Source organism: Lycorma delicatula, chromosome 2 (assembly GCF_047948215.1).
Source record: "Lycorma delicatula isolate Av1 chromosome 2, ASM4794821v1, whole genome shotgun sequence".
Lineage (NCBI taxonomy): Eukaryota > Metazoa > Arthropoda > Insecta > Hemiptera > Fulgoridae > Lycorma > Lycorma delicatula.
Window position 1 is genome coordinate 97,250,871 of NC_134456.1, and position 25,215 is coordinate 97,276,085.

Consider the following 25,215-nt stretch of genomic DNA (forward strand, 5'->3'; position numbering starts at 1 on the left):
ATTATCTCAATTACCCTTCTTATTTAAATTCTATCATTCCACCTTTCAATTTGAAGAATGAGATGATTATTTTATTTTATGATGACATTTTCCTGACTTATCCCACCCAAAAATCCAAATGGTGAATTATTTTAATTTTGAATAATTTATTCAAGAAGAATCATCCTCTGCTGTACAAAAAGAGATAAAAATGAAATTTATCAAATTTATTTTTTTATTTTTTTCTAAATATTGTTCCTTTTTTCTCTTTACTATTTACCTGTTTTTTTTTAATTATTTAAAATATTTTCCAGTTGAACAACATATGCTACAATAAAATATGTGCCTTTACGAAACTTGAACTTGGTTATTGAATGTGTGTATTCTTATTCATATATAATACAATGGCACACATACATGTACATATGTGCAGATGTACATGTGGGATACACATATATTATATATATATATATATATATATATATATATATATAAAATGTGTACAGCTTACAGTATTAAAAACTCAAAAAATATAAGTAAATACATGTTCATACTGCTTCCTAATAACCATAAACTGGTTTTACTTGATTTAACCTTGATAAAATCCAATAAAATTAGCATTTAAATATTATTTGAAGTTACTTAAAATTGTACTTCTTTTTAGCTTGGTGAAAAGTATCTTATTTTGTATTAAACCATTATTAATATGAGGGTTATTTTTTTTTCAAGGCCCGATCGATCACAAAATTAAAACCACAGTGAAAATAAAAACCTTTTTTATTTGTAACAAGTATTTACATAGTTACGCTATTTCTCTACATAGTCGCCACTCAGATTTAGACATTTGTCATAGTGTGGTACCAACTTTCCAATACCCTCGTCATAGAACACGCCGCCTGTGTTTTCAGCCATGTTTCTACGCTGGTCTGTAGCTTGATGTCTCTGCCATAATGTTGTCCTCCTATCCAGCGTTTCATGTGAGCAAAGAGGTGAAAATGGAGCCAAGTCCGGGCTGTATGATGGGTGATCAAACACTTCCCAATGAAAACGCTGCAAGAGCTTCTTTGTTACAGCTGCAGTATGCGGCCGAGCATTATCATGGAGAAAGACAATGCCTGATGACAACATTCCTCTCCACTTATTCTGAATTGCCCTTCGTAGACGTTGAAGATACCTTTTCACCTCTTTGGTCACATGAAACGCTGGATACTTAAAATTAAATTTTCTTCCTGGAAACTGCATTACTGCCAAAAATTTACATAGTGATTATGATCACTAAAAAGAACATAGAGCAATCATCCTTGATTATTACAATGACTAGCTCCAGGTGTTTAACAACATCATTTGCAGCAATGCAAATGTTAATATGGGGGAAAATTATGAACAATCAAAATGATAATTTCTAGGCACAACACAACCTTGTAAATCCAACTGCAAAGATACAAAATCACCCAAATTTATATTGCAGTACATTATAATATCAGCACAGACTCTTTTTTCTTCTTCTTTTCTTCTTTATAACACAATGAATTCAGTTTGATAGCTAAATATATTAAAAATTATGTTTGGTCTATTTTTTCAGTTTGAGAGAGCTTCTTTGTTCAAATCTTATCGTTGTGCAAACTGGTGCCTCCACCGTGTTTTGTACGTATTACTCATGCTTGGCTTGATAATAAATTTTCATTGGTAAGTTAAATATATTGGCTAAGTTGAATAGGTCTACAAAATGGCTTGCACAAAACACTGGACCTCTGTCTTTTGGGATAGGCAAAGAACAAGGTAAACTACATGAAACTTCAAACTCCACATTAAGAGGAACTTATTTCTTAGGCTCTGATCATGTTCCACCAAATTTTATTCTGAAATCAGTTACAAATATTCTCAAGCACTTATACTTGTAATACTTATAGATACTTGCCAGTACCTAAGCTGAAGTTTAATATAGCAGGTTATTTCTTTCATACACTAAATAATCTTGTTATTTTGCCAAAGTCAGTCAACATATAGGAAAGTTATAAGCAATTTTAAATTGGTAGTTACTTTTGCAGTTACTCTTATACATTACCTATAGGGATTTCATAATAAACATTTATGCTAAGCGTAATTAACACAATTTTCCTCTCATTCTCCAATTTTATAGTAAATTTTTATAAGTTATATATATCTTTCTTCAAAGAAATTTTGACCTCATTCTGGAGTTTAATTACCAAACTTCCAAAGAGACTTTCACATCAAAGTAGAGAATTATTTGATTTTATAAAACTGTTCAACAAGATTTATTAACAATAAACTATGCAGTAACCTATGGATAGCAATAAACTATGGATATAGCAATTTTAACGAGTTTGTACAACAAAACATATTTGAGAGTAACACAAAGTCTACTCTACACCTTACCTCTACCTTACACCTTACACCTACTCTACAAATACAGTACTTGAAATACTTCCTTTGATGAAAGTCGAGGAGTAGTTTTGTGTTAAATAGTGATTATGATCACAATTTTTTTTGTGTTGACTGTACTTAGTTCACTGTAAATAAAAACCATCATTCTTAAATTGTGTAATTTATATTCTTCAAAAAAATATTGTATGCTATATTCATTTTATAAACAACTTGTTCAGTTACTATGCTAATTAAAGTTTTGAGACTGAAACATCCAATAGAATATATTACTCTGTATTTTTAAAACTGTTTTTCCTTAATAAATAATATTATAAATAGTTTATCATTAACAATGTTGTTGCATTCAACAGTATTATCATCATCACTAATTAACACATTGTTACAGGAGGAAACTGTATAAATATACTACAAAATTGAATTTTTTAATGAAATTTCATTTATTTGTTAACAGTTTTCATTTTATTTCCTGTTACATAATTAAAATAATTTAATTCAGAAAATCAATCTCAAATTTTGACAGTCAAGACTTAGTAAAAGAAAAAAAATTACAATATTATTAAATATGTTAACATCTATGAGATGTCAACAACTATTTACATCATTAATACTGCTATCCATGCATTCTGTCCTACATAAATACAATATTGAATATACAATGTTATGTGAATTTTACTTCTATCCGTGGAAAATGAAATTATTAAATGCACTCTAAATTTTTTTAAAATTTAAGTTATATTAAAATCGTGTGAAAGAGGTGTAACTGCACCTCAAATATTGTTTATTCAAGGTTTTCATACAACAAAAAGCTAGAATTTTAACTCCATTAGTATCTATTTCCTCATTTTCTTCCAAAGAAAGTAGAGGAATTCTCTCATACTTAAATTTTTTCTACCATAAGATATTTGAATAAATTAATATTCTTGTTTAAAAAATTTTCAACTATTAATCAGAACACCAATGAAAAATGTGAATTATTAAAAAAAGCATCTAAATTTCTAATCTTTAACATACTGAATAAAGTGGTGAACACATTATAATCAGTTTTTTCTAGGGAAGGGAAATTATGTAAATACAAACTTCACTTTTCACCTCGTCTGTAATTTTAGTTGATATTGTAGATTATGAATAATAATAATAATATTTTATCTGAAATTGTACTACTATAACTGATGATAATATTACAGAATGACTGACATTTTGACACCTTAATTGTGAGTTTGCAAACCTTGGAATAGAAAGCAAACAGTGGTACATCTTTCCAAAAAAAAAATCTTATATTACTTTTGTTTACAGTAATAAAATTTGAGCTATGTTTATGTTACTAAACCATACTCATATTTATCATTACAAGTAACTCTCACAAGTCTTTTTGGTTACACAAACAGAATATAGCTTTTTTCCATTTTTTTAATTAATAAATGTCACCAGTAACTTTTAAATAAGTTGTTGAAAACAATTGAATGTGGCAAATATTCTGTAACATAAACTATATATAATGATTGAAAATTCTGACTAATGTTTAAAAATATTATATTTATACTAACGGCAAAACCAGAGTAGCGTCACAAACTGTATGTTTATGCAGACTGCAGAAGCATTCATATTATAAGGCAACCTCGTCATACTAGTATAAAAATGTTTACAAAATGGTAGGGCTAATTGGCTAGCAATCAACATTTACTTATTACTAACCATATTTATCAGCTATCGTATTGATTCTGAGATATTGTAAGTGGTAATAGAACTCTTCTACACCATATGGAAATCAACCAAGGGAATGTAATGTTTAGGATGAATAGCAGCAAAAACTTTAATTAAACATGATCAAATAAATAGATATAGTTTCCCAAATCCCTCCCTACTTTATCAATTGAATATTCTTGCTTCTAATCATCAGTATTTAGGTAATTCCTGTGAATAAGTCAGTCATACTCTTGCAAAAATTAACCATATTTATCAGGATAAATTATTATTTTTGTAATATCTCATTTACTATGTTAAGGTAGACATAAATGTATGTATACCTTAGTATAATTTGTATATATATTCACATCTGGCATACTGAATTGCACAATGGAACTGAGTAAATTAATGTCAAATGGACCATAACTTTACAACAAATTAGTTAATATTAAAGTACATTTACAAAGAAACAACCCACGCAAAAAACCACACTTATATATTTTTATTAAATTATGACTATCCTTTACATATTTAAATAATAGAAGACCTAACATTCACAAAAAAAAATATAATTACAATAAAAAAAAATGGAAAAATTTAGCTGCAGGAGACACAATACAAACTGATATCATGGAAGAATGAATGAAAGAAGAGTAAAAGATCATATAAAAAAGGAGAAAATTTTGTTTTAACAATAAGCAATCAGATAACTAAAAATTGAGTAGAAGCTTTTTCTTCTATTTTTGAAACATTAATATGCTAAATAGCCCATTGTAATTTTAACAAACTATATTATGAATACTGCATAGAGAATTTAATTTAATGCTATGAGGATGTACATAATATAAAATACTAACAAATATGTTTAAAAATATTTATTTTATACGATATTTTATTTATTTTTTTCAACTACAACTAAACTTTGTTTGAATCTAAGGCAATGATTCAAAGACACTTCTAAGATCTTAATTCAATTACTAAAAAATTTTCTTTTGATTCTTAAGAGAATTTTTAATGATTAATACTAGCGGAAAACAACTTAAAACTAATTTAATTAATTTTGTTTCATATGCAGTAAACAATTATATTTGAATGGGAATTATTATTTTATTGTCGTTACACAAAAAGCAAATTTTAGGGAATTACTTATTTTAATTTGTTAATTTCTTTTGCAAGACTCTACTTAAGGCTTGCTAACTCTGTTGTTTTATATTGTATTTAACTTAATAAATTTTAAATGTTTATATTGTGCTTAATAAAATTGTGTGCAAATATGAATAATAACATTGTTTTTATACAGTGTATATTATAACTGCCAGTACAAATTTATTTTTTATTATCACCAAAAAGCACATTAAAATAAATATGTCCAACATTACACATTCAAGAGAGATATTATCTGTCTTACATGTGAATGTAATATGTGTCAATTTTTTGGTTACTGTAAATACATAACTTTTTTTTGTAATTGCAATCATAAATCATTTAGATTCAAAAGACTCTCTCTATTCCATACATTAAAATACAAATCACTTAACAATTTCATACAGCAAGATGTTTAAAAATATAAAACTAAGTTATCAACATATTTATCCTGTAATAAATACATGTCAACAAACACTCCTTGAAATTTACAAATACTTTTTTCACTCATTATATAGTATTTAGTTAGTGTTATTTTTTATTATTTTTATTTCCAAATTAAATAAAACTTGTTTTCTCTTTATTTAATACTAATCCATATCAATTTTGATACTTATTGAGCTAAGTGTAATCTCTCTGGTAATATATGAAAAGATTATCAATACATCATCTACGTACATGATATCACTAATTAAATTTCTTTCAATTCACTGATCTGAAAAACAATGGGACCCAAGCTTGAACACTGTGGAACACTTACTTCAACTTTAAGAAGTTCTAAAACTTGTTCCCTAATTTCACCATTAACATCAATATCTTTAACGTAAAAAAATGTTTTATTTTATTTATATAACATTCTAATTAAAAGCAAACTTTTTAGCTCCAATAAAAGGAAAAACAATTTCTCTCTAATACTATTAAACTAACGTTACTGAAATTATTTTTTCTCTATCATTCAAACCTTTAAATCTTTACACAAAAGAAATCAATGCCAACTTTGTAGATTTTCTTTTTCTGAAATCAAGCAGACTATTTATTACACATAATACATATATTTCGATTTTATAACAATTTTTTAAACATAATCCTTTCAAGAATTTTAGAAAATAATAACAGAATATTGACCGTTTTGTAATTATTGACTACTTATTTTTTACACTTCTCACAAATTGGTTTAATTTACTAAGAAATTTCTAATTAAAGTACCCATTGATCAAACAAGAGAGACTCTACTTTTATTAACGACAATTACCAACAGATAGTTACCATCTAAATGATATCAATTTCTAGTTTTTTATGATTCATATTAATGATTCCAATTAGTTTGATGGATTTTTCCCATTTTACTTATGTAGCTTTAAAGACTGTATTAATGTACCTAATATTTAACTACACTAAAGTAAGTTTAAAAGTTTTCTTATTTTCAATTTTTATACTTTTTTATTCATTCTCTGAATAAAATTGATTCTGAATACAACTGATACTATTCACAGTAAATAAAAAAATTCTTGAAAAATATTATAGTAAACTTCTTACATTATACTAAATTTTACAATTGTTTCTGTAGAACAATGATTGTCTGCTATCATTAAAAAGTAATTATAAATTCATAATTTATCTCGAATAACATATATTAAAGAATAAACATATGATTTAGTATCACAGTTGAAAATCATAATAGAAACCACAAACCAAATTGTATTTTAAATAAGATGAATGATTTATTTGCTACAAAATGAGTAAAATAACCACTCACCTTACATGTCTGTACAAGTACACACTGTTGCAAATCTTCAGCCAAATATAATAAATTTTATAAATCACATAATAAAATAATGAGAGTTTGTCACATAAAATGAAGTTTGAAAATATTGTGTTCACTCTACAAAAAAAGGTAGTACTATTATAATTCCTTTTTACTTAGTACCGATTTCAACCAGTTCACGGCTGTCAAATACTGCCTGATGTTTAAAAGATTGTGGTTAATCTCAAATATATACACTTACATACTATATATAAATATATATATATATATTACACACACATTTTACATCTTATTTTTCTAATTGAATGTTATCATTATACTATTCCAAAAATATAAAATTGACATGTTCTACAATTTGAAAATTATACTAAATCATATTATACTGTACTTTAATATAATGTTATTTAAGATAAATGTTCTGGTACATCATAATAGGTTTGAAATTTATTAAATTTTTCACGTGCGTTTGATGCCTGAGGTTAATTTTTATTATACCCACATTGTTCTTTAAATTATATTTTAAATGTTTTATTTGTTCTGTCTACATAATATATTATGTTATCACAATTATTACACTTACTTTTTATATGTAATTATTATCATAATTATTGATTTTGTGTTTATTTTATAAATTTTTTTTATAACATTTACTGATTTCATTGCTATCTCATACTGTTATTTATTAAGTGTATTGATTATTTTCCAATATTATACAATATTTAAAAGTCATATTGATTATTGTTACCATTTTCCTGATTGTTTTTAATTTTTTTATTCAAGAAATCAACTATTTTATCATTAAAGCAGTTTTTCATGGTTATATTTTTAGCATAGTTAAGTTCTTCTCTTAATCTTATGACGTTCTTAGGTATACATTTGAGTCTTCTGTTTATTATTGATCTAAAACTGCTTTATGAGAATACAAATATGAATTGAAAAACAAGTGAACCCATTTGTTTAATTCAAAAATGAAATCAAACTGAAAAAATCAGGAAAGACACTCTCTTTCTCTCTCTCGCTCTTTCTTTCTTTCTTTCTTTCTTTCTACATATGTAAATATATATATAAATTTTATTTAATAAACCACCTAGTAAAGAATATTGAGATAAGTCATATTCTTACCTTACTTCATGAAAGTACTTTCATGGCTCATGTATCCTTAGTCATGACTGAAATAATTCCATTATTACATTGTAAAAATTTAAAAATAAAAATACTAAAATAATGAAAATTTCATATTAATTTAGTTGACTGATGCTATCTGTTGCAGTTTTTTTAAGACCATCTCCACAGACTGATGGTTTATCAAACTGAAATTTTATTTATATTTATATACATAATATTTTTCTAATATATTTAATTTTATATCATCTTTATTAATTTCTAATATCTTTAAATTTGTGTTAACATCAGAAATATAATTTTTATTGTTTATTAGATGGTCTGCTACATTAGATAAATGTAATCTATTATTTTTGTAATTTTTATAATGTTCAAGAAATCTAATTCTAACGGATTTATTTGATTTTCCTATATATATATATATATATATATATATATATACAGAAGCGACTTGAGACAAAATGTTCACCCATGCAAGACATTTTTTCGTGCCCCCCAACTTTCTTCTTCTTTCCAACATATCCTTCCTATACAAAGAAATAATTAGTTCTTAATTTCAGTATCATATTCATTTTCAACCACTACATGTTTTATAATGTTTATTTAATTATTTACCTTTTCTTTGTTATTATATCTGTATTTGATTACTTTATTAATCATATTTGTATATAATGTATCATATTTGCATGTTAATTTTATGAGACCAAGGGTGCTTCATTAGGTTTGTTTAATATGGCAGTCCATCTGATAAACAATAAACATTCTATTTCTGATATTAACTTAACACAAATTTAAAAATATTAGAAATTAATAAAGATGGCATAAAATTAAATATATTAGAAAAATATTGCATTTATAAATACAAACAAGATTTTAATTTAATAAACCATCAGACAGTGTTTGAGAGAGATGGTCGTATAAAAACTTCAACAGATAGCAGCACTCATACAATAATTTAATATGTAATTTTCATTAGTTTAGTATTTTTAATATGCAGTTTAAGTAAATATTTCAGTCATGAATAACATTTGGATTGGATCGACTCCTAAGCCTGTAAGCTGCTGTGGGTGCCAATAGCTGTCTGATTTCATGAAGAAGACATTTAATCTCATTAGCAAGACATGGATCGCCATGCTTGGTGATCCATGGCTGTTATCCTGACATAATTAAGGTTTAGCCTACTGTTTTTACATCATCATCGTTCTGCTTAATCCATTTTCTTCGGAGATGTTTGTTGGACTCTCCAATGAGTGGGTTGTTCATTCCAGAGGAGTTTGTATGGTTGTCGGTTTCTACTCATTCTATATACATGGCCAAACCATCGCAGTCTTCATTTTGAACCTGTTCCTCAATTGCTGGCTGTTGATCACATCGATGGCAGATATCCTCATTTCAGATCTGATCACAAAGTGAGACTCTGATGATCTGGTGTAGGCATTGCATTTGGAACACTTCATGTTCGCTAAGGTCTGTTTTAAGTACTCACCAAGTTGGTCTAGCGGTGAACTCATCATTACAAATCAGCGGATTTTGAAGTTGAGAGTTCTAAGGTTCAAATCCTAATAAAGGCAGTTACTTTTATTCAGATTTGAATATATCATGGATACTGCTGTTCTTTTGTGGTTGGGTTTCAATTAACCAACATCTCAGGAATGGTATACCCTGAGACTGTGCAAGACAACATTTCATTTACATTCATACGTATCATGCTCATTCATCCTCTGAAATAATACCTTACAGTAGTTTTGAAGGCTAAACAGTAAAATAGAGAGGTCTGTCTTAAGTAGTGTCCACATTTCTGCTCTATATTATAAAATTTGCAGGATCAGGGTCTGGAAAATATGAACTCGGGTCTTCAGCAAGATGTTGCTTTGTCTCCACAAGCACCACTTCAGGAAAGTAAATGCTGCGGTTGCTTAACCAATTCAACTAAGGATTTCCGCATAGAGAAGTGCACGAGCTTGAATTCTTGCAGGTGATATCATAGAGAATATCAGTGGCCTCAGCATCACTATCAGTGAACATGCCATTGTCATCGACAAACATTAAGTCAGTCAGAAAGCCATCTTCTTCAGACTGAATTCCTTTTCTATCCTGGAAAACTTGTCGCATTATGCAGTCAACTACGATGTTAAAGAGGAGTAGCGATATAATGTCTCCCTGGTCTCTATCCGGATGGAAAACTCCTCAGGTAGCAATTTTGAATCCTTGAATCCTATCTGACTCAACGATCCATTGTAGCGCTCCTGGGAATCTTGATAACTTTTGGAGGGATGAGCTCTGTCTCCAATGCTTCCAAAGCATCGCACAGTAGATGCAGTCAAAGGCAGATCAAAAGTCAATGATGGCAGTAACCAGTCATTTTTCACATTGAATTCTTTCTTCCATTAGTTGATGAATGACAAATATCTAGTCACAGCATCCTCAGTTTGGTCAAAAGCCAGTTTGTTCAGTCCTCACTGCATATTTTCTCACAAAATCTTTGCAGGCGTGACTGGATGACCTTCATGAAAACTTTACCAACAATTGATAGAAGACATATGTCGCAGCAGTTCATGCAGTCTTGACTATCAGCCTTTTTATGTATTGGAATGTTGAGCCTTTCCAGGTTCCAGCCTTTTTCCAGGTGGCTGGTACCTTTTCCATGTGCCAGATAGTTTGTAGGAGCACATGAAGTCACTAAAGCAGAACAACACCTCCGGCCTTGATGGACTCTGCAGTGATCTCATCTCCTCCAGGCACTTTTCAATTTTTCACGGCATGGATGGCTGTTTACACCTCATTAATAGTTGGTTCAGCATCAGACATTTGGAACTTAGGTGGCTCAACATGCGGTGGCTCTTGTTTCAGGCAACAGTGGATCTCCTTATCGAACTGTTGATATCATTCAAAGTTTATCAGCTTGACTGTTTCCATTCATCTTCTACGTTGAGACACTGATCAGATATCCACGGTCACACTTGATATCTGGTGGCTGGGTACACAGCTCTTGCACAGTGCATGACAGCATCCAAGATCTGCCTTTCTTTAATGTCAACATCTTCAGCTGGGCCAATGCACAAAACTGTTGGATAGCACAAGTTGGAATTCATGAGAGGTTATCAATTCATAACCTACTGTTCTCATCAATTGATCATCACTCAACCTGATATTAATTGAAAGTGTCCTCTCTCAATGGCATATGACATATCAGTGTTTGGTCTAGACCAGATCTAAAAATTTGAAACTTGTAAGAAATATGCCCCTTGTTACATTTTAAGCTTACTCTAAGAAGAAAATTATTGCTCATTTATTGCTGAACATAAAAAAGTAATTATCATGAACTAATGTTTCAAGCACCTTTAATCTATGAAATGTTGAAATTGGCTAAAATATTTACTCAAATGTAACTGAAGAAAAAATTGTGATATAAATCGAAATGAGAGAGTGTAGTAGTTAAGCAACAAATTTCTTAATCCAAACAAAATTTTGATGAATATTATGGGTACAAAACATTTGAACCAACGGATTCCTCAATTATCTTTTGACAAGCAAAAGTGAATGATCATTTTTTAAATGATATAAAGACATATTTGTTAGTAGTATTTCTTATGATGTTTATAAAATTAGTGAAAGTAAATGAAAATCAATAGCATCATTTAGTAAATTTCTAAACTGAAGAAAGGAATGAAGATAGAAAGTTATGGTAAGCATATTTTGGGAAAGATCTCTTACTCAGTTTCATACGAAGCAGAACAGTAATCCTATGATTCCATGAAGTATAAAGAAAAGAAGGTGGCATTTTGTTCAATGATAATGTTTGCCCATGCTTGGCTAGAACAACTCAGGCACTGCTTCAAAAATGTAACTGGAAAGTAATCAAACACCTTTAAGGTAGTCCTTTTTTAATCCTCAGTCATTTTTATTTGTTTACTTAAATGAATTTTAAGGAGTAGTAATTTTAAAAACAATGATGAAAAAGGAACTGATAATTATGATGATGGTCTTCAAAAGAAAATATTCATTAATTTGAAAGCAAGTTGTTTAATAATTTTATAGTGTTTTCACATTTAATCATATTGTTCAGTGAAAAATAACTACTTAAAATTAGTTCTTAAGGTATTCTATTCTTAATTCTTAAAGAAGTTTAAGTTTACTTAATATTGAAATTAATTTAATTTTTAAGTAATTTCAAAAGAATAAGAATATTAAACATAGTTGAACTATAACAATAATGGTGGGGTGAGTATAATGTGATAAACCCACCGGGTTGGGCTAGTGATGAACACGTCTTCCAAATCAGCTGATTTGGAAGAAGTTCTAGCGTTCAAGTACTAGTAAAGTCAGTTATTTTTACACAGATTTGAATACTAGATCATGGATGCCAGTGTTCCTTGGTGGTTGGGTTTCAATTAACCACACATCTCAGGAATAGTCAAACTGAGACTGTAAAAGACTAAACTTCATTTACACTCATACATATCATCCTCTGAACTATTATCTGAAAGGTAATTACCGGAGGCTAAACAGGAAAAAGAAAGGAGTATAATGTAATGGTGAGGCTGACCCTATCTCTATGATTTTTATCATCTGGCTATCAAAAGTGATCATAAAAAGGAAATGTCAAAAATTAATTCAATCTTGTTCAATTGATTGCTATGCAGCATATAAGATTATATAATATAGAATTCTCCTGTCTCATCTATTCCGAAGAAAATTGCAGTTATAAAGCATGAAGCCATCTTGTTTTGCAAATTATGAGTACAGCGTAAAAATATATGCATGGCCCTATTACTACCACTAACATTACACCAGCATGAAATGCAATCAAATGACTCATCTTACAAAGAAAATAATGGCTGGAATATCAGTTTTTTTAACTAACAAATCATTTTTAAGTAAATTCTTATTTAAAATATATTAAATGGAAAAAACTGTTGGTGTTGATTATAAACAGTGATAAAATTATTCTTAAGCTTATATTTTTTGAGATTTTTTTTTGTTATAGCAAATTAACAGAAAGATTAATATCCATTGTTAACTGCACCTTAATTGTTGATATGATATTGAATTAAAATTATAATGTTTTACAAAGATAAAATATATACTTAATAAATTTATACTTAGTAAATTTAGAAATAGTTGTTTTATATTATGTTAAAAAAATTAACTTTACAAATTTTTCAAAAAGCTAGCACCAAATTAAGTGAATTACAGTGGCACAAGTATAAATTAATTAAAACAAATCTTTTATTCTGATTTGTACATAACAATACTTTCATTATGTAGATCATGTCAGAAATGGATAGTTATGCTGCTCTATTTATAAGAAAGGAACTGGTCCAGTTTGAAATACAGAGTTGAAGAAAAAGATTAATTAGACAGATGTGCATAACATAACAACATACAAATTTTTCTGTACATAATAAGATTGCAGAATGTGATATACTCACTGAATGTCAATAATAAATGTGATTCAGTATTAGCCAGTTTCTAATGGATACATAACTTCACGTTCTAGAAATCTTTTATATCTAATTTTTAGTCATTCACTTTGTATTTATCTTACTTAATCATGTATACATATAATATCCCTATTGTTTTGAATTCAATGTCTAACCTATAGGGACACAGACCCTATAAGCAAAACTCTCTTAATTTCACCAAAATATAATTCTCTAGTTCCAGTATTTTGTTTATTATTTTTAATCATTAGAATTGGATTCCAGTTTTATTTAACTGCCCAGATTTTAGCAGTACTCTTGTTAAAATTATTTATATAATACACTTCTTACGTAATTGATATTTATAACAATAGAAAATTTCTCAATACTTTAACCCTTTTATAATATACGAGAGGTTATCTCTAAAGTAAAGACCGTTTCATTGTAAAAAAATTTATTCTGAAAACTTTATAAATATTTTTCTTTTTTTTAAACTACATACCTTACACTATTTCTCTATAAAATCACCACATGAATTAAGACATTTAACGTAGCGATACACCAGCTTCAAAATACCCTCGTCTTTTTCTTGTGTCACCAGTCCATTCAGCCACTGATTAACACCATTTTTAAGTACATCGTCACCCGAGAATTGCTTACCGTTCAAAACCTTTTTCAGTTTTCCAAGCAAATGGTAATCAGTAGGAGCTAAGTCCGGAATATATGGAGGATAATCGTAAATTTCCCATCCAAATAATGTTCTCAGTAAATCACTTGTCGGACCCGCAACATGTGGAAGTAGGACGACGCCGTCGGTCAGCCGCCCACGTCGCCGATTTTGAATGGCGCACCGTATATTACGTAGAGTTTCGCAATAGACTTCTGCATTTACAGTCGTTCCACGTGGCATGCCAAACCGATTCCAAAATACTGTGGCCATCAGTTTACGTCTAAATGGCTATGGCTTGACCTTTGTCGGTGTGGTTGGTGATTGAGGATGACGTCATTCTCTTGATTGCTGTTTTCTCTCTGGCGTGTTATACAAAATCCACCTTTCATCAACGGTAACAATAGAATTAAGGAACTCATCACCTTTTTCTGTGTAGCGCATCAAAAATTCCAAAGCCATTCGGATTTTTTGGTGACCTTCCGTTAAGACGAAATATCAGGAAAAAGAAGGGCCAAGTCGGAAAAAGTTGAGCGACGATCTTTCTGATCTCATCATCGACGCGTTTCAACAAGTCTTCGGTGATTATTGAGGGCTTCCCCGAACGTTCTTCATCGTACACATTAATTCTGTTATTTCTAAACCTTTCACACCATTTTCGGACTTTTTTCGTTCATTACATTATCACCATACACAGCAACCACCTGCCTATGAATTTCAGCCGGCTTAACGTTTTGATGGTTTAAAAACAAATGACACGTATTTCACAGTCGGCGGCAACATCGATTTTCTTATTCATTTTATAATGTAATAACTCACACGTAATCAAACATACCACAACGCTAAAACTTACTGACAACAATGCAGTGTGTACATTACTACCGTTGCCATGAACGAAACAGGTTCGCCAAGCTTAAGGAGAGAAATTTCCCAGCGGTCTTTACTTTTGAAATATCCCTCGTATATACTTTGCTTAAGAACATAAATTTCATAATTACAGTGATGGTATATTAAAGAAATTTTTGTCAGAGCTTAAGAGAACTATTATGGAGAAATTAAAGTATTAAAAAGATGTAAAGAAGTGTTATACCAGTTACAAAAGAAATAAATTGCACCAGTTTTGATATACGAGGTGCGACAATAAAGTAATGAGACTGATTTTTCTTTGCAAGATGTGGCAACCCTGCAGCTTGCGTAGGCACACCATCTTTGACCTTGGTCTATAAGCTACTTCTAGTCCAAGCGGCACATTGATGCAACTGCTCAGTCGTGAGTTGTGCTGTAATAAATGAACACGTGTTTGTGCCTCTCGTCACAGAAATGAAACCGCAAAATATTGCGCAACGGTATGCCATTTCTTTTTGCGTTAAATCGGGTGAAAACGCGACGACAACTTATGGTAAGCTTCAGAAGGCTTTTGGAGAGGAGGTTATGTCAAGAGCTCAAGTTTTTCGGTGGCATAAAATTTTTAGTGAAGGCAGAACGAATGTTGAAGATGAAGACCGCAGTGGACGACCATCAACCTCACGGACAGATGTCAACTTGATCAGGGTGCGTGAAATCGTACTATCTGATCGAAGATTATCCGTGAAAATGATTGCAGAAGAACTCAACATCAATCGAGAAACGGTTTGTCTAATATTAACTGAAGATCTTGGTATGAGAAAGATTTGTGCAAAAATCTCACACAACAACAGCGAGAAACACGGAAAAATGTGGCAGCCGATCTGTTAGAGCAAACGGAAATCAATCCAGATTTGTTGAGCCGTGTTATCACTGGTTATGAAGGTTGGTTTTTCAATACGATCCAGAGACAAAACGCCAAAGTTCGCAATGGTGCTCAAAGGGATCACCCAGACCAAAAAAAGCTCGCATCTCAAAGTCAAAAGTGAAATGCATGCTTGTGTGCTTCTTCGATTCCAAGGAAATTGTTCATAAAGAGTGCGTGCCTCCTGGACAAACAGTTAACCAATATTTCTACAAAGAAATTTTAGAAAGACTTCGTAAACGAGTTCTTCGTGTACGTGCCAACATTGCTGATAATTGGCTTCTGCATCACGACAATACGTCATCCCATACTGCTCTGTCGGTTCAGCAATTTTTAACCTCAAAACAAATTTCCGTACTACCACAGCCACCTTATTCACCAGATATCGCTCCGTGCGACTTTTTTCTATTTCCAAGAGTCAAAATGGCGGTCAAGGAACACCATTTTCAAACAACACAAGATGTCCAAAAAGCTGTGACGAGGGTCTTGGAGGATATTACAGAAGATGAGTTCCAGAAATGTTACCATCAATGGCAGAAGCGCTGGAATAAGTGTGTGCAATCAGAGGGGAACTACTTTGAAGGAGACAACACTAAACATGACCAAAACGGTAAGCAAAATTTTTTTTCACATCAGTCTCATTACTTTATTGTCGCACCTCGTACAGTCATAAGCTTGGGTTATTTTACTTACCTTCTGTCATTTTAGAAAGGTTAGAGCTACAGAGAAGAAACTTGTTGGAAGGGGATAGATAAAAAAGGATCGTGTGAGGAATGTAGAAGTAAGATATCTCATAAACACAAGATACAGAACTTAGTGTTAGAAAAGACAGGGAGAACAAGGTTCTCCCTGTTAAAAGAATGAGGGAAGAAAAAAATAACATTATTGAAAATGTTGAATTGGGAAGTAAATGGAAAGAAACAAGAGGATAATTAGACAGACAAATGACAAATTTTAAACAAGATGAATAATTGCACATTGAAAATAACCTTACACAAAAAACTAAGATAGACTTAGTTCAACATAATTGTCAGCCAGGCATGATAGATTTAAATGCTGCCAACAGCCTCTTTAACAAAATGTTACATCACATTAACACCTATCATACTGTTGTGTGGTACATTGGGAACCACATTATTTTTGAATTAGTTTATAAAGTAGACAGGATCAGATATCTGGGTTTGATTCTCATACAAGTATATTGTATGTTAAAAATGAAACATTACTTTCTGTAGTGTATGTGTTAATCGCTTACTTACTCTGTTTCCTGAAACTACTTGCCTAAGTTTTTGTATGGTCTTTGTTCAAGTAAACTGTAGAATAAAATTTTGGATGCGTACTACCTACTTAAGTATACATATTTACTTTAATCCTTCTTGTAACACGCAAATGTGTTTTATAAATATCAACTAATGGTTGAGAGGAAGGCAGAATTATTTGGCAACTACCAAAATTTTTTGTTGTTTTCACAACAAAAAATAGGATAATAAATATTCTAATTGCTGCATTATTATAATCTCCTATGCCTTAAAATTCATTCTGTACGAGGCTGTTAATGTTTTTAAGACTGAAATTTCATTGCTGTGTACCATTCATAACCAGAAGTTGAAATGACAATACAATCTCTATGGTTGAGTAGCCTTTTATCCATAGGTCCTGGGTTGAATCCCAGTCAGGCATTGCGTTTTTCTTACGCTATAAAATGTTCATTTTCATATTTCCATGTGTAAGCTTTGAGCTTATTTGATGAATGAATTCATCAAACAAACAATATAGAGAAAATAAGATAAAAGTGAAAAAGTACTTAATCACTCCACCATCTTAGTATGTTAATTAACTTTTTAGTGTAAGTAGTGTCTCAAAATCTAAAACATGGACAATTTTTTTTCAATGAAAAGAAAATAATTAAATAAAATGTTATTAATTTTAAGTATATTATGTTTTTGTTTAGTTTGTTTACTCAGTTTGGTTATTACTGATTTTTTAGTTATTTTTTTATATTTGTTATTAAATTTAAGGTTCATTGTAAATGTTATTTATTTTATTATCGAACTGCTGCAGGTGATCTTGAGTGTTCTGCACAATTATGTACAGTATTTTTTGACGCGAAATGTCTTTAAAATCACACCGAAACATACCGGTACGAGAACAAAAATTTGTAGAAAAGGTCTATATCCTTCTGCCTTAATAACTCCCTAATTATTAGTTTCAGAGACGTAAATGCGGTGTCATTTTATTACACGGTCAGCTCGCCGATACGACTTTGAGTTTGCGTCGCTGTCGCGCGGGTTGGCGGGGAGGGGGCACAGCGCAGATCGGTCAAAACTGGCGCTCTCGCTCATTTCTATTCGGTGTAGCTCACGACTTAGACGTGACAGCGCGGTGATTCGTGTGTTTGTGTTTAGAGTTTGTCGAGATAGATCTATTTAAGTAATAATAATTGTATTTTGGACAATATTTATGTATAAAGAAATAAAGTAAACATGTAAAAAAGTAAAATAATTCAATATGTCAGCCTCAGTACGCGAAAAAGCCAGCCGGAAATATAAATTATGCATATCGTTGGAAAAGGGAGGTTATGGGTCACGCACAGGTACCCCAATGCCCGGTGCCGAAAGAGCGAGACTGTTTCGGGAGCGTCGTAAAGCTGGCACGGCGCGCTCAGTGAACGATGTCGACGGCGCGAGCACCTCTACCGCTGGTGTATTCGAACTAATGGACATAACGAGTGAAGATAACAACCATACATCAGCCGAAGATGTCCCCGGGCTGATGGATATCAACATCAGACGAATTGATGCGACGAAGGACCATTGGCGTGCAGCGGACTAACGCTTTAAAACGGTATTTGCAAACACTCCGTTTGGTCTATCTTGCAGCGTTTGTGATCGACTTTGGTTCGACAGAGATTTAAAGCAGGCGAAAGCTCACAACACTTCTCGTCTTCGAACTAAATTCCCAGGCGAAAATGTAGCGGCACTTTGTTTACGTAGTACCTGTAGCAAGTCTATAGATACTAGCAAAATCCCGCCGCTGTCGCGTTCAAATGGATTTCGATATTCACCGAATCCGGACGGCCTGCCACTGTTTGACCCGATCAGTGTTCGGCTGATTTCCCCGCGCTTACCCTTTATGCAAATTCGTCGTCTACGCTACGAAGGTAAATTAGATTTAGTACGCAGTCAATGTCTCGTTTTTATTTCAATCCAATACACAAAAAGTGGCTCGCTGACATACAGACCGACCATTTATCTGTAGAGTTGATCAAATAATGGAACTAAAATTTTCCATCGGAGACTTTCAGTTTTGTTAAAAAGAAATACGATGGTGGCTCTCGCAAAAGTTGGTCGGTCTGTAGCTCGGGGGAACTTCATCCAAGATCTGTAACGTTTCATGTTAAACCAACGGCCGTGCGCCCCCTCGACACAGTCCCACCCGATTTTTTCTACCATATATTACATAATTAATTTCCGAAATTATTACATTATTGAAGGAATAAATTCTTTCATTCATTCATAATGCTCATAAACTAGTAAGTAAATCCATTAAACCAGTAAGAAAAACAAAACATTTTTAAAAAGTCTTAGGAATTTAGAAATAAAGATTTTATCTACTCACCTTTAAAACTGTAATTTAAAGGTTCAGATGCATAAATGCAGAGGCTTTAGCGCATATTATTTAATATTAATTTTTTCTTGTTATTTTACTTGAATAAAAAAACTGCTGAGAACAATCTATTTTGGGGGGGGGGGGATTTGTAGAATATTATCTCAATATTCCAATTATTCTTTGAGAGAATATAGAATATAGGAGATTTCAGTTATCCCTGACATATTTTAGGATATATCCTGGAATCTCCAGGGATACATATCAGACATAGGAGATAAGTTTCAGATGTACCACTGATGTGGTTATGTGAAAAGTTAACTTAAATTTTTATTATTGTGGTTTGTACTGTACCTTAAACACAGTAATAACCACTGTTTAATGATGATACTAAATACATCCCAACTGGCTGGTTAACTACTATTATTATTACTTTAAAACTTTTGAAAAGTGGTCCGTAAAGTTTAATGTAAACTTTCTGAATTGACTAGTATGTTGAATATCCCTTATGTTTAAAAAAGATAAACAAGTTCACAACAATTTGCCTTTGCATCTATTCTGGCTAGTCAGATGGTGTAGCAGTTAAACTGGCTTCTAGATCGTTTGATCTTGGGATTGATTACAGGCAAGGGTTTGATATTTTTTCCACCAGTCATTTCAAGCATCATCTCATGTTTCTTATTTAAATGTAGAAAATTCATATTTAGCACATATATAAATTGTCTTATAGAATAAGTTATGATATTGAGAAGTTATTCTTAAAGTAATTGAAATAAATTTAAGAAATGCTACTACACCGTGGAAAACTACACCTTGGATTGATCATTCATTATAATTTAAAAATCAATATAACCTTTTAGTTAACAATTATTAAAAAGATTTTAAAAACCAGAGTACTGTTAAATCATCAAAAATTTGAATTTTTTTTTTCCCTTTCGTATTTCTAAAATACTGATGTTACTTTATTAATGGTAAAAAATTTTATTTTTGTTTATGTCATACTACTTAAGATGTTCCAATGGAATAAAAATAGCTATATAGTGTTTTTATATAAAATAAATTGTCAATTTTGAAAATTTATACATGTGTTTTTATTTTTCATGAAAAATTTGTTACAAATGTTATATTTGAAATAATTAGTATTGTACTGTATGGACTTTATAAAATAAAACTTGTAATGCAGTGATAAACCTTGTTATATTCAGCACTGATTTACTCATTGCTATCTATGCGCTATTAAATATTAAAATTAGAACCAATTTGTATAATGAGTTCACCACTCATGTTGTAAATTACAGGTCAAATCGAATTTTAATTTTATAAAATAATATGACATTAAAAAATAAACATATTCTACAAACATTTTTAACAGAGACTGTCATTTTAATTTAAATGTTGCGTTTCCATGATGAGTACTCTAGATCTCTACTGTGTGAAATGATTGTATGGCAACTTTCTCCACCTGCGGTCACTAATCAATGTTATATCTCACTATCCTTGATGAGAGGTGGAATTGCAAATATTGTTCCTGGAAAGTGCTGGCAGATGATACCACCAGCAACCATCTGGTGATGTCTCCTTCTGTCCACAGAATCAAGGTCCTCCTACTCACTTGACATCTCAGGTAAGTAACATCGCCGAGGAGGTCTCGAACGCCATACGTCGTGGTCTTTGCCTTACACCTAAGGTACTACAGGGTACTTTCAAGCAGGCAATTGCTCGGTTGGCTGTTAGCCATCATCGACATTGGCCGGCTTACTGGTGAACCCCCGAGATCAGCAGTCTGAGGACAAATCTCCAGCGACACAGGACTATCGATAAGTCGTGTAGATTCAGTGACCATATCATCGCGGTCTGCAAAGGGCGGAGAACACTCTTGCTGCCCTGTAACGACTTCTCTCAACCCAGATGGCACCTCACACATCGAAATTGAAAGTTATTATGTTTACTGTCACTTCGATCAGTTACTGCTACCTCATATGCTGCTGTCTGTGTGCTAACTGGTGGAACACCCCATCGATCTCTTGGTAAAGGAAAGGATGAACAGGTAAGCCGGGATATCGGCTGCCTTGGTACGGGACTCGATTTTTAACATCTGGCAAGATCAGTGCCTGCTGGGGAAATGGTAGGCAGCCTGGACGAGAATCTTAATACCGAACCTGCGATCGTGGTGTTTGATAAAGTATGGTGACCTTGACTATTATACCACGCAAATGTTCACAGGCCATGGCTATTTTGACAGTTATCTTCATCGTGTTGGGAGGCGTGACACCTCCATTTGTATGTACTGCACAGAATATGACACCATCGAACACAACCTATTTCATTGTCCTGAATGGTAGGAACAAAGGGCTCGTGTGAAGATTATTGGCTTGTCACCTGCGTCCGTGATATCTTCTATCATCCCTTCTGCAGCTTGCAGGATGCGTTCACCCACTTTTCTCATACGGTGCTTCGGGCCAAATATGATAAGGAACGAAGGAGGGGCTTCTAGTGAGTGGTGTTGGACATCCTCAGCTGTGAGGATCGGTATACCCTGGTGTGCTGGCTCCGATGAACAACTGAGGACTCCATGTATGACTTGTGACACTTTCTGTTGCGACGACGATCATCTGGACCAACCAACATCTTTTAGGGGGGGAGTCAAGGCCAGAGCCCTGGTGGGAACTCCCCTTTTTAGCCATAAGACACCCAACAGATAGAGACCCGGCCCCTGGCGTGGGGATGAAGGTTACGGCATTGCTGGATGTGGAGGTACTCCTTACTGGGGATTAGAGGTAGGCATAAATTAAAACATCCAACTGGTGGGCCGACCTGCCTTGCCAGATGTTCGGCTGGTAGGCAGGAAGGTCGTTAAAGTTAGAGGACATTCTCCTGGGCTGCGTTATGCTTAACTGTGGGTCCAGCTCAGGAGAGGGGGTATAAAAAAAAATGTTGTGTTATGTTAAACAATACATATTAAATATCTTATGATGTCAGAATGATAGTGAAGTGGTCACTATCTTATAAAAAATATTTTTAAAAAAATATATATATATTGATATTTTATGATAGTTAAATATTTTATTTGTGAATCAGTGGAATTAATTATAATTACCATATTTTATTCATAGAATTTTTTTTAATGTGTGTGTGTGCAAAACTACAAAATATTATAGCAGTTTTATAATTCACATTATTTATTATTCATTCATCATACAAAAGTATACCTGCGTTAGATGATCAGATTAGATCAGATGATGTGATTAGATTCGGAGTAACAGTACAAGGTCAAAAGATAAAGATGCTACGATTTGCTGATGATATAGTAATTCTAGCCGAGAGTAAAAAGGATTTAGAAGAAACAATGAACGGCATAGATGAAGTCCTACGCAAGAACTATCGCATGAAAATAAACAAGAACAAAACAAAAGTAATGAAATGTAGTAGAAATAACAAAGATGGACCACTGAATGTGAAAATAGGAGGAGAAAAGATTATGGAGGTAGAAGAATTTTGTTATTTGGGAAGTAGAATTTCTAAAGATGGACGAAGCAGGAGCGATATAAAATGCCGAATAGCACAAGCTAAACGAGCCTTCAGTAAGAAATATAATTTGTTTACATCAAAAATTAATTTAAATGTCAGGATAAGATTTTTGAAAGTGTATGTTTGGAGTGTCGCTTTATATGGAAGTGAAACTTGGACAATCGGAGTATCTGAGAAGAAAAGATTAGAAGCTTTTGAAATGTGGTGCTATAGGAGAATGTTAAAAATCAGATGGGTGGATAAAGTGACAAATGAAGAGGTATTGCGCCAATAGATGAAGAAAGAAGCATTTGGAAAAATATAGTTAAAAGAAGAGACAGACTTATAGGCCACATACTAAGGCATCCTGGAATAGTCGCTTTAATATTGGAATGACAGGTAGAAGGGAAAAATTGTGTAGGCAGGCCACGTTTGGAATATGTAAAAAAATTGTTAGGGATGTAGGATGTGCTAGTCGTTTCATTTCAGTATACCCTCTAGTATACTGAAATGAAACGACTAGCACTAGATAGGGAATCTTGGAGAGCTGCATCAAACCAGTCAAATGACTGAAGACAAAAAAAAAAGAAAAGATGATCAGAGGTAGATCATTCAAAACATAATTGATCTGCCTTATATGAATACCATTTTATGACCATTTCATCATCACTCTGATATCATAAGATACTTTTTTATGTATTGTTTAACATCATACAACATTTAAAGAAGGTTTTAAGTATGACAAAACCTTGTCATTTTAAGTTTTATCATACTTAAAAATGGTTTTATTATACTTAAAACCTTTTTAAAAAGAAACTATTCAGAATTCTATGTGAAGTACTTGTTGATAGGGTCAAAAAAACACAATTAGCAATAGATTTTTTATTAATTTTAATTAATTAATATATTTTGCTGCTTTGATGCAATTTGTTAAATTATTTATTAAAATAATCAGAAAAATTGATTGGGAGAAGGAAATGAGTAATGAGATATCGAAATGAGTAAATCATTCAAGACAGAATGAATGTTCCCCGTGACTTATATTTCACCTTTTATTAAAAAGGCATTAAAATAAGGATTAGTATATGAATATAAGTAAAAGCTTACAAACAAATTCCTGAATTATTACTGAACAAAAATAATACATTACAAAACTTCAGTAATAAATTTGTTTCTTTAAAAGAATGAAGTGAATTTTTTATAACTTTTTACGAGAAAATGCTTCTATATATTTTTTTTTATTTCTGCATGTTCTATAATAAAACTGCTAAATACTGATTTAAAGCAAATAATGACATAAGACAGAGGATTATTTTCAACCAATCATTTGTTCATTATTTTTAGTAGAATTCTATTACTACTTTTTTAAATATAAAAAATGTTAACATCCATAAAGACAGTTAATATTCTATTCATATTAAACTAATCTATAACTGTTTAACCAATTATTAAACACAAGCATAAAATTGAAACAAATTTTATGTTTCATATCAATTTAGAAAATATGTATCAGTTACACAACAATAAAATTAATTTTATTTGAAAAAGTGGTTGTTTTATTATACAAGAAAGATGCAGCTGCTAATAAAAAAAATTCTGATTACATTAAATCACAAAAGAAAGAAAAAAGTTTATATGTTCTGAAAATCTTCCATTACTCTTCTACAGTGAAGAATTAAACCTAAAAATAATTTTTCCTATTTTAAAAAGTTATAAAAAAAAATTATTTCATTCTTACAAGCAGAAAAAATATTTTAGGAATTTTACTGAATATAAATTTTCTTCAGTAGTAATTTAGAACTATGAAAGATTTGATACATACACCAATTGTTATATTAGTGTCATTTTAATAAAATAAGATAATTAAAATTTTAAAACTTTTCCGGACAATCAATTAAAGAAGTATCTTTCTATGAAAAAGCAGCAAATGCAATTAGTAATGGTACACAATCCGAATAGAAAAATCGTACTTCAAAGGTCTTACAATAATTACATTATGCTTTTCCATTTTTATTAATAAAGTCATCAAATTTAAAAAAATCTGATGATTTTTATGTATACATGAAGAAGAATTTTTTCTGTCTATTGCATATGATATTTGGCAATAAAGTTGCTATTCAAAATAAAGGAAGTTTGATAAATTGTT

At 31.3% G+C, this 25,215-nt stretch overlaps 1 protein-coding gene across 2 annotated transcripts in view; it reads right to left on the minus strand.

The window, feature by feature from the left end:
- Window positions 1-25,215, minus strand: part of LOC142319040 (formimidoyltransferase-cyclodeaminase-like) — a 70,443-nt gene that overhangs the window by 37,326 nt on the left and 7,902 nt on the right. The gene's annotated exons all lie outside the window — the stretch shown is intronic.